The sequence below is a fragment of the Manacus vitellinus genome, unplaced genomic scaffold, assembly GCF_001715985.3.
Source record: "Manacus vitellinus isolate BGI_N305 unplaced genomic scaffold, ASM171598v3 scaffold_4_pilon, whole genome shotgun sequence".
NCBI lineage: Eukaryota > Metazoa > Chordata > Aves > Passeriformes > Pipridae > Manacus > Manacus vitellinus.
Genome location: NW_021940604.1, coordinates 40,193,068 through 40,202,897, shown reverse-complemented (window position 1 = coordinate 40,202,897; position 9,830 = coordinate 40,193,068). Strand labels below are relative to the sequence as shown.

The 9,830-nt window shown below is 36.1% G+C and overlaps 1 long non-coding RNA gene across 1 annotated transcript; it reads right to left on the bottom strand.

Moving 5' to 3' along the window:
* Nucleotides 1-1,448: 1,448 nt before the first annotated feature.
* LOC108641097 lies at nucleotides 1,449-8,651 on the bottom strand. Its single transcript, XR_001921755.1, has 3 exons — nucleotides 8,623-8,651; nucleotides 4,176-4,213; nucleotides 1,449-1,502 (listed from the first exon to the last, which is right to left on the bottom strand). It is a non-coding gene; the product is annotated as an uncharacterized LOC108641097 (long non-coding RNA).
* Between the last annotated feature and the right edge of the window lie 1,179 nt (nucleotides 8,652-9,830).

The following is a 9,830-nucleotide window of genomic DNA, read 5'->3' as shown; positions in this document are numbered from 1 at the left end:
ATTTACAAGCAGTAATAATAATCTGTGTCTCAGTGTACTGTAAATAGGGAAGTCATCCAGCTACTATTAACCACTGCCAAATTTACTATTAAAATCTTTATTTATATTATGTATGGCTATGACTAATCATTTCTTATTAAGAAGTGAGCAGCGACTATCAGTCCACAATATGTAATGGTCCAAGACAAGATAATGTTATCTTTTGATAGTCTGATTTTTGACAACCAAATAAAACCTGCTACAGAGGTAAGAAACACAACAAAGAACAAATATCCAACATATTTAAAGCAGAACATATATAGTAAATTCAGATATAATAACAAATTGCAAGATAATAAAGAAAATAAAAAATAAGCAGATTTTACTATCAAAAAAAGTATAAAATTGATCTCAACATGATCCAAATGAAGAAGAAGAAATCATTACCTTAAGCATAAGATTCCTCCTGGCAAAGAGTTTGGGATGGTAATTTGCTATAATTTGTGCCTTCTTACTGAAGAAAATAGGTTTCATCAATCCTAGGGCCCGAGGAGATACCATATGTGACCGGTATTGCCCTGCTCCCCACCCCTGGTAATGTGGTTAGCATAACTTATATTATTTTATAAAGCAAACAGCCATTCTCTATGGCTGAGTGGGTGATGCATTCATTTCCTGTGAGCCAACTAGAAAAATAAACAATATTTCTTCTTCTACTCCATATGGGTCTCAAGATTCCTGAGTGCCAGTCCAACTACACCCTTCCTCACCAGCCTTGCAGGTCCTAGGCACTTGGCCAAAGAGGTGTTGTTGATGACCACAGCAAAGAACAAAGAAGCATAACAGCACATTGAGCACTGTCTATAAAATCAAGCACGTCAGTTAGTCCTAAGTGATCTTGGATGGTTAGAGGATGTCTTGGGCATACCATTAATGAAATTACAGAATTTTTAGTTGTCAAAGTGAGGCCAGGAGTGAGCAGAACTGCCACCTTGGACTTCTGGAGGGTAGACTTTGGTTTGTTTAGGAGTCTGGCCAACAGAGTATCTGGGAGGCAGTCCTGAAGGTCCAAGAAGGCTGGACATTCTTCAAGAAGAAAATCTTAAAGGTGCAGGAGCAGCCATCACTATATCCCAAAAAGATGAGTTGGTGGGACAGACTGACCTGCCTGACCAGAGAGCCTTGTCTGGCATTCAGAGGAAAAAAGTGTTTATGACACTTGGAAGAAGAGCCAGGCAGCTCAGGAGGACTACAAGGATGTCGTGACATTATCCAGGGAGAAAATTAGAAGGAACAAAGCCCAGCTAGACCTTAATCTGGCTCTACTGTGAAAGACAATGAAAATGTTTCTATTAGCAACATCAGCAACAAAAGGAGGGCAAGGAGAATCTCCATCCTTTATTGGTTGCGGAGGAGGAAGCATAGTGACAAAGGGTGAGGAAAAGGTAGAAGTATCTAATGTCTTCTTTGCCTCAGTCTGTGATAGTGAGACCAGTTGTTCTTCAGGTATGCATCCCCCTGAGCTGGAAAATAGGGATGGGGAACAGAATGAATACCCCATAATCCAAGTGCAAATGGTCAGTGACTTCCTACACCACTTAGACATGCATAAGTCTATGGGGTGAGATGGGAACAATCCAAGGGTATTGAAGGAGCTAGTGGAAGTGCTCTCCAAGCCACTTCCAGATATTTACCAGCGGTCCTGGACTGAATGTTAGCAAATATGATGTCCATCTACAAGAAGGGTCAGAAGGAGGATCTGGGGAACTATAGGCCTCTCAGCCTGACCTCAGTGCCAGGAAAGGTTATGGAACAGATTATCTTGAGTGCAATCACGTGATGTGTATGATCATATAAATTTCTTGGTACGTTTGGGCTGATACACTTGCCTTTGAGATGCACCTGTCAAAATTTTAACGTAACAAATGACAATATGGCTAGTACTCTGTGAGTTCTGATAGGGCTCTGTTTTCCTGGAATTATTTTTCTTCAAGTATGACAACTTATTTCCAGCATATAATTGGGAAGCATAACAATGACTTAGGCTGCAATTTGCAATGCAATGTAATATAAAGGTCAGTTATACAGACTTACATGACTAAAGTTGCAATTGGAACAAGGTAAGACAAAAGAGCATGTTACTGTAGTTCTCTTCTCCAGGACTCAACATAGCAAAAGACATGAACAAGTAAAAAAAGTGGGGTAAAAACTCAAAAAAAATACTTTTATCAGCTGTAATCAGCAAAAAAGGAAAGAGAAGAATTTAGGTCATGTTTTTAGTATATATAATTCAATATAACTTCCTCTCCCTACCTTAACAATGGGACATCATGGTTTGCCTGCTCAGTAACCATTAGTATCTTTAATGTTAGAGACAGAGGCAGATTTTATAAATGGTTAGTGTCTTTAGAAAGTGTGGAATTCCAGGGTACCTCTTCTGATATTAAAAATTATCTTTAAATGGTCACAGAATGACCAACACACTCAAAAGGAGGTCCCCTCAATCAGTACTTGAATTCCACTCTTTAAATTTTAAATGTCAAAATCTTCATTGAGCCTAATGAAACTCAAATAACAGTTCTTCAAAAAATAAACACAAAGATTAGAGCAGAGTAATGAGTCAGCATTCTCCAGATGACCTGTTGTACCTGCAAAGGTGTTCAGTCTCGGCCTGTGGTCTCAGGGAATTAACTGAAGTGAACCTTTTTCTCAGTGTGAGATTCCATGATTGACATTTCACAGTGGATCATTATTTGGTATAGAACACTATATGATATCGACTGGTTTCTGGATCACAGAGTTTTATTGCTCTGGGGTTTTTTTAAATATCTAGCATTAGGTTGAAGCAGTCATGTCAACATCATTTTGGGCTTTGTCCAGTGATAAGGAAGAGAAGACACAGAGAGAGATTTCCTAATACAATTCTTTCAATTGGATAAAGATAAGAATGTGACTTAGTAAAGATAGTAACAGCCTTTTCTGTTAAATTCAAAGGCTCTAGTTTCACTTCTTGCACGTGATCCAGCTAGGATCAGTGTTGCATTCATAAAAGTACCTCAGAATTAGCATACTGCTCAATATTGAAAGCTTTTACAGCTAAAAAATGTTGGTAGATGACAACATAAAATATTTATAATCAGCTGTCATCTTGATTTCTGTGGGACAAATCACATCAAATAGATCTTGTAAGTGTTTAGGATCAGCCCCAGGCTCTGTCTCTAGACTTTTGTTAGGCATAATCAGTGTCTCACACACAGAAACATTAAGAGGTTTTTCAACTGCTGTAATGTGTGCAGTAGCATACATTATTTTTTAATCTTTTTTCTAAGAATTATATAAAAAATTAGGGTGAAGTTGAAAACCTAAAGTTTAAATAAACGTTGAACAGATTGCTCAAGGTGGTTATGGGATCTCCATAACCAAAGGTTATTAAGAGTAGAAAACACAATTTTACTCTAGCATGAGAAGACAGACTACATAACTTCTTGAGGTCCTTTCAGGAGCTAATTATGATGATTCTGACATGCTTATGCAGAGAAACAAAGAAATATTGAGTACTTCTTGCTTCCTTGACAAGGCTGCAAACCTGCAGACTGCAGGTCATTGAGGAGAACGATGTCTCTGGGTCAGCAAGTTGTTGTGAAGAAGCAAACAACTATCAGCTGTAATTCATTTGCAGGCTGCTTCTTCCCTAGAGCAGGAAAGAAACAGAAAATTAATTGAAAATCTGAATTATGATTAATTCTCTAGCCCAGTCCTGAGCTCTGGACACACGCTCACTGTTAAAAGAAACTTTCGTATTGCAACCTATCCCCTAGAAAGAGTGTAAGCGGATTGAGGATACACTATGTAATGGTTATATATGGCCTTATAAAGGATAAGAGTAGGTATTTGACTACATCTGAAATCATATTTATGGAGATGGATGATTAGGAATTAGGATATGGACAGAGTGTGTCAGTATGGTTATTATAAGGTGAAATGGCTTCTAAAATTTATTGGGCCATGACCAAACAGCATAGGTCCAAAAGGGTTAAGGAAATAAGAACAGAAATTGAAGATGCTTTGGCAGACATTTTTATGTACTTCTGCTCTTCAAAATAGATCAAGTGAAATCTTAGATGACTGGAGAGCAGCCAACATAATGCCATTATTTTAAAATGGCCTAAGGAGAGACAAGGGAGGTAAAGACTTACCTAACTCATTGGAATTCTCAGAGAATATGGCTGTCAACCTAGACAAAGGAGATATGCACATCACACAAACGTTCAGAAAACATTCAGCTACTGTCTTGGTTGCAAAGTCAAGAAATGAATTAAAAGCAGGCATATTAAGCTGAATGGAGTAAATCAGCTATAATAAATGCATGCCGAAAATAGAAAATAAAGTTAATGAGGATGTTTCTGACCAAGTCGGCTGCTTAAAAAAATGTATAACGAGAAGTGACACAACTAGACTGCTAACTGCACTCCTACTTTCAGAAAGTCTTCCCAAAGGAGGTTACTTGCTTGAGATTGACTTGTTAATGTAGCTCCTTTCAAGTCTGACATGTTTGTAATGCTATTGTTCTACCCTCTGCTGTCAGAGCTCCCTCCAACATACTGCCCTTCTGCACTTTAAAACAGGTGAATTTTCACATTCTTGGAAACATTCTCCTGTCATTTGCAGAAAATAATTACACTCTATTTGCACCATGGGGAGCTGCAGCATAAGGTTCCCACACTGTCCTATGAGACTGAGAGGAAAAAAAATCAGCTCTGTATCTATACCCTTTCAATCCACAACAACTTTATTGGTAGTACTAGTAATGGAACAATTTTATAGGTGAGGGTGTGCCATAGTCTGAGATCACAAATAAGTTAAACAAATAAGCATATTCAATCAAATTGTTATCTAGTAACAACCTTTGCTAACAAGTCAAGAAAGATTTGTATTAGTAGGAAAGCAAGAAAGGACTCTGACGCTGATTACTCATTCCCTAAGACATCCAATCCTATGACTGTTTTAAAGACAGAAGAGATGAGTAAAAAACTCCAGAGGGATATATCAAATGCTTTTATACCTTGAGTTGGTATCACCAGCCTTCCTTAGCAAATATACTAGCAACAAAGCAAGGAATTTGTTATTTATTTGACATCTTCCATAACAAAAATGAAGAATTGTATTAAATATTCTTAATCAGATTTGAAACTAACACGAGAATTAGTCTGGGATATTTTCTGAGATTACTACAGTCAAAAAAATTAAATATTTTAAAATAATTAATAATAATTAAATTTTGTTTTATTCAGTCAGTGGAGGATATTTTAATCAGTGTCTTCTTTCCCACAGATACTTTATTTTTTTTTAAGTTATTTTAAATATTTTAGCTGACTTTGAGTTCTGAGATGTTTTTATACTGGAAACATCCTTCTTCAGGATGTGCAGAAACTAGTTAGATAAACATGTTTTTGTGCAGGTCTTTAACAGGCAACAGGTTATACCATAATTTTGCATGTACTAGTCACCAACTGTGAATTTTAATATTCTGTTTATATCAGAAACTCTAAAGAGGTCAAACTACTATATAATATATATTAATTATATTTCTGACAATAATTTGTGTGTTTTTCCATTCCATTTGAAGAAACTGTATTAGTGGTACCAGCTTTGTTAATCTGTAGACATCATAGAATCATGAAATCATAGAATGTTTTGAGTTGAAAGGGACCTTAAAGATCATAGAAAATGTTCTCAAGTTGCTATAGGGGAGGTTTAGGTTAGCTATTATGAAAAAAAATGTTCCAAAGGTGTGTGGCTGTGGCAGTTGGGGATATGGTTTAGCAGTGAACACAGCGGCGTTAGGTTAATGGTTAGACTTCATGATCTTAAAGGCCTGTTACAGCTTTATTGATTGTATGATATTATGACCTAGTTCTAACCTCCCTGCCATCAGCAGGGACACCTTTCATTAGACCCAATTGTTCAGAGCTCCATCCAACCTGGCCTTGATCACTTCTACAACTTCTCTGGACAGCCTGTTCGAGTGTCACATCACCCTCAAAGTAAAGAATTTCTTCCTAATATCTTTAACAATTCAGTTATTAATTTGACATCCAAATAAATCAAGTCTATATACTAAAATTTTGTCTAAGGTCTATGTTCTGAACCTTAAAAACTGAGTATTGAACTCCTGAAACTGACTGTTAAACCAATCCAAGGACAATTAATTTACGAAAAAAATAATATTTAAATCAATAAATAATAATTTTTTAAAAAGAAAATACACATCTAAATTGAATATGAACAATCAGCTACATGCAAAATAAATGTATTGGCCAAAACTTTTAAAATGGGTTGAATAAGAGTCTTGTGGGCCTGTGTATGTGCTATACACATGTAAGTATAGTTCCACGGTCCTTAAAAGTCCCCTCCACAAAATCAGCCCATCTCCTACATTTTTAAGTATTCTATCTCTTGGAAATTTTTCCTGTTACCTATCTTTAACCATCAAGATATTGCGTTGTACAGGGCTGCAGGGGGGCTCTGTGAGGAGAGGCTGGATCTACCCTGTGCCAGACACAGATGGTTCTAGCCGGCTCCAATCCACCAAGTGCAGGGCACGGCTGATGTGGGGGCACCTCAGGGGAAAATGTATTTACTGAAAGGGATAAAACATCTGACGGAACAAAAAGTGTGAGAAACAACCCTGCAGACACCAAGGTCAGAGAAGAAAGAGTGGAAGGAAGTACCTGCAGCCTGTGGAGGAGACCATGGTGAAGCAGATATGCATACACATGGAGTACCCCACCCCAGAGAAGTTAGATATTCCTGAAGGACTGCAGACAACGAAGAGTTCAGACTACAGTGAGGGAAAAGCTTGAGGATGAAGAAGTGGCAGAGAGGAGCTGTTGTGGGTGGCTTGATATGTGTCATTTGGGGTGGGAGAGGAAGTAGAGGAGTTGGGAATGAAGGAGTGAAGTTGATCATGAGAAAAGTAAAGGTGGAGGGGTAATACTGTTCTTTGCTTCTCATTATCCAAATCTATTTTAACTGACAACAAATTAAATTAAATTTCTCAAACTTGAATCTACTTTGCCCATTACATTAATTGATAAGTGATCTCCCCATCCTTGTCCCAAGTTTTTGCATCTTATTTTCTTCTAGTCCTCTTTAAGACAGTAGCTGGGTGTAGCCTGGCAGCGAGCCAAGGTTGATGAACCACATATTTATGTAGCTTAAAGGTATCTTCCTCTTACCAATGAGAGAGAAGCAACCCTAACTACAAGAATAGGCAAAAGAAATTACTCTCTAAAGCATTTCTCTCTCTTTTCATTGTCTCTAGATGGAGCTAAGATTAAACAATCAGTGTAAAAAGTCTAAGGTTAGGTGAGGTGAATTCTGCTGTGGTTGCCCCAACGAGAGTCAGGAGGGGAAAAGAAATTAGTAAAAATAAAAAGTGTTTAAGATTTACCTGGTTAGATATGGTGTTATTTTCCTATATCTGGCAAATGTCATCAGATTAAATTAATTATGAAAAGTGTGACAGGTATTACAGTGAGAAGTGTTAAAAGAAGTAATAAACAAATCATCAGATAAGACATCTTCAGTCAGAGAACATATGCTACATAAAGACTTTCAGTGCTTTCAGAGGTAAGAGGCCTCTCAGCTCAAGTAACTGCATTGAAATAAGAGTAGCTTGTACTGTTTCCAACAGAGAGATGTCAAATAGTGGAGTTCGTGTGGAAGTAAAACAGAAGATTCAGTTAAAAATAAAAAAATACAACTACACTTCTATTTCAGTCTCTCTTTGTCACTAATTTCTCTCACTAAACACAGGTATTCTAGGAATCTCATAGTACCACTCATGTAGTTATTTATGTATTCTCCATTAGTGTCCCAATAGCCAAATCTAAATAAGAAAATCCATAAAGAAAGTTATGTTGTTTTACTTTTTTTTCCTTTCATTCACTTAAAAGGTTTTCTCAAGGGATAGTTTTTAATACTTTCTGATCCACAGTTATGTCTGCATGTTTCCTTCTAATTAACAGAGGTAGCCTTGTGGTTTTGCACCCAGTTTTGCCCTGAACTTTCCTAATAGGAAATCCTAACTCAGTAGTGTAACAATACAAAAATGAATACAGTAGAACAAGTAAAGACAAGTTGGTAAAGAAGCCTATATTTCCATGGTGTAATTCATACTGTTATCAACAGCTTCTAAGGTCTGACTATTAAAAACCTACTCTCTTAAAAGGCTGTATTTTGGGTATTTAGCCCCAAACAGCTAAAATAAGAGCAATTTATATCTTTTCAGTTTTTCTTCAGTGTATTAATAATATTTGTTTAAAACTCATTCATAAACATAAACTGTGCATACACAATACGGAAAAAAAAAAAGCAAAGAAAACCTTCTCTTCAGCCACAAATATATATATTGTAAATCATTAATTCCCAAATGGTAATCTTTAACTATTGTATGCTTAAAAATTTGTCAGAACCTCAGACATGTAATCTACAGAGTTATAGCTCTTGGGAAGAATATACTGACTTTTCATTTTGATAATATATTGAATATTATAATTAAAGTAATGGCATAACGATATCATCTGTAGTGAAATGGAAGGACTGGACTGAAAAAAAAAGGAATTAGAAGTCAGTAATTACCACAGGGATTCGTGTCAGGTGTTCCTTTTGCTTTGCTTTCAGCTGTGAAAGAAAAAAAAAATATAAATACTTTTGTTGTTGAAATGCTTAAGAAGAACCAATAACTGGATATAACATAAAACAAGCATTGCAAATATTTACTAGCTTATAAATTACAATGAGATATATGATAAATAAAAGCACTTTAAAGTGTTGCTTTCATCAATTCAACATGCCGAGATTCTTTTTTTTGGAATTGTAGTAATTTTTAATACTTAGTAATCTTAGAATTTAAAGGAAGCACTAGATGCCTAGATTCAGGGCTGTTTGTTGTTTGGTTTTCACCTTACCTTGTTCAAGTAGAATTTGAAAGCTACCCTTCCAGGTTATTTCTAACTTAGCTTTTTCATATTCCTAATATGAAAATAGGAAGAATTTTAGTGTTCCCATTTATTTTCTTTGAAGAATACTTATGAATTCTGGCACAAAATTGCCAAAAATTCTCCAGATAGAATGATTAGAAAGGGCCTATTTTTTTATATCAAGATAGGTCGATTAAATGGAATGCAATGTTCTGGCCGTTGTTTAAGAGCTTAGTGGGGCTGAGGCGGTGTATAAGGGGGTTAAAATATCCTAGAGTGCTGGAGAAGTTTGTAGCGGTATTTTGTTTAGGGGTAGAGAAGGTGTGTGTGAGTTTTGATAATTCTAATGCCAGAATAATGCCTAATGCTGTAACAATGATAGCAGTGGTTTTTGTGATTAGTGGTATGGTTATAGGAGGATCTTGAATAATGATAATCTATTAACAGAGTCTATTATCCATACCCTTCTCAGTCTGAAAGTACAGACTTCATATGTGTGACTGTGTTCCTAAATGTTTTCAGTTGGAGTTTTACCTTTTTTGGTTTTTGAGTGGCAGGTATAAGGGTTATTCTACAACAAAATAAAAGGTCCATGTGTGTCATAAAGAAATTCTATATCCTTATAATCCCCATGAAGTATTAGAAGACAACCAACAACAGCCCATAAGGCAATTAGGGTATCAAGGTAAGTAAGCAGCCAGCTGAGCATTACAGTTTTGGGTTTGGTTTTTTTCCCCCAACAATTATAGTAAGATATAACATATTTTTACTAATCTTACCTCTAAAGAAGTGAACCAATTCTTCCGTTTTTTATACACTGAATATTTAGACTTTAAAAAGTTTTTTTTTGAAAGCTCAAAAAGCTCA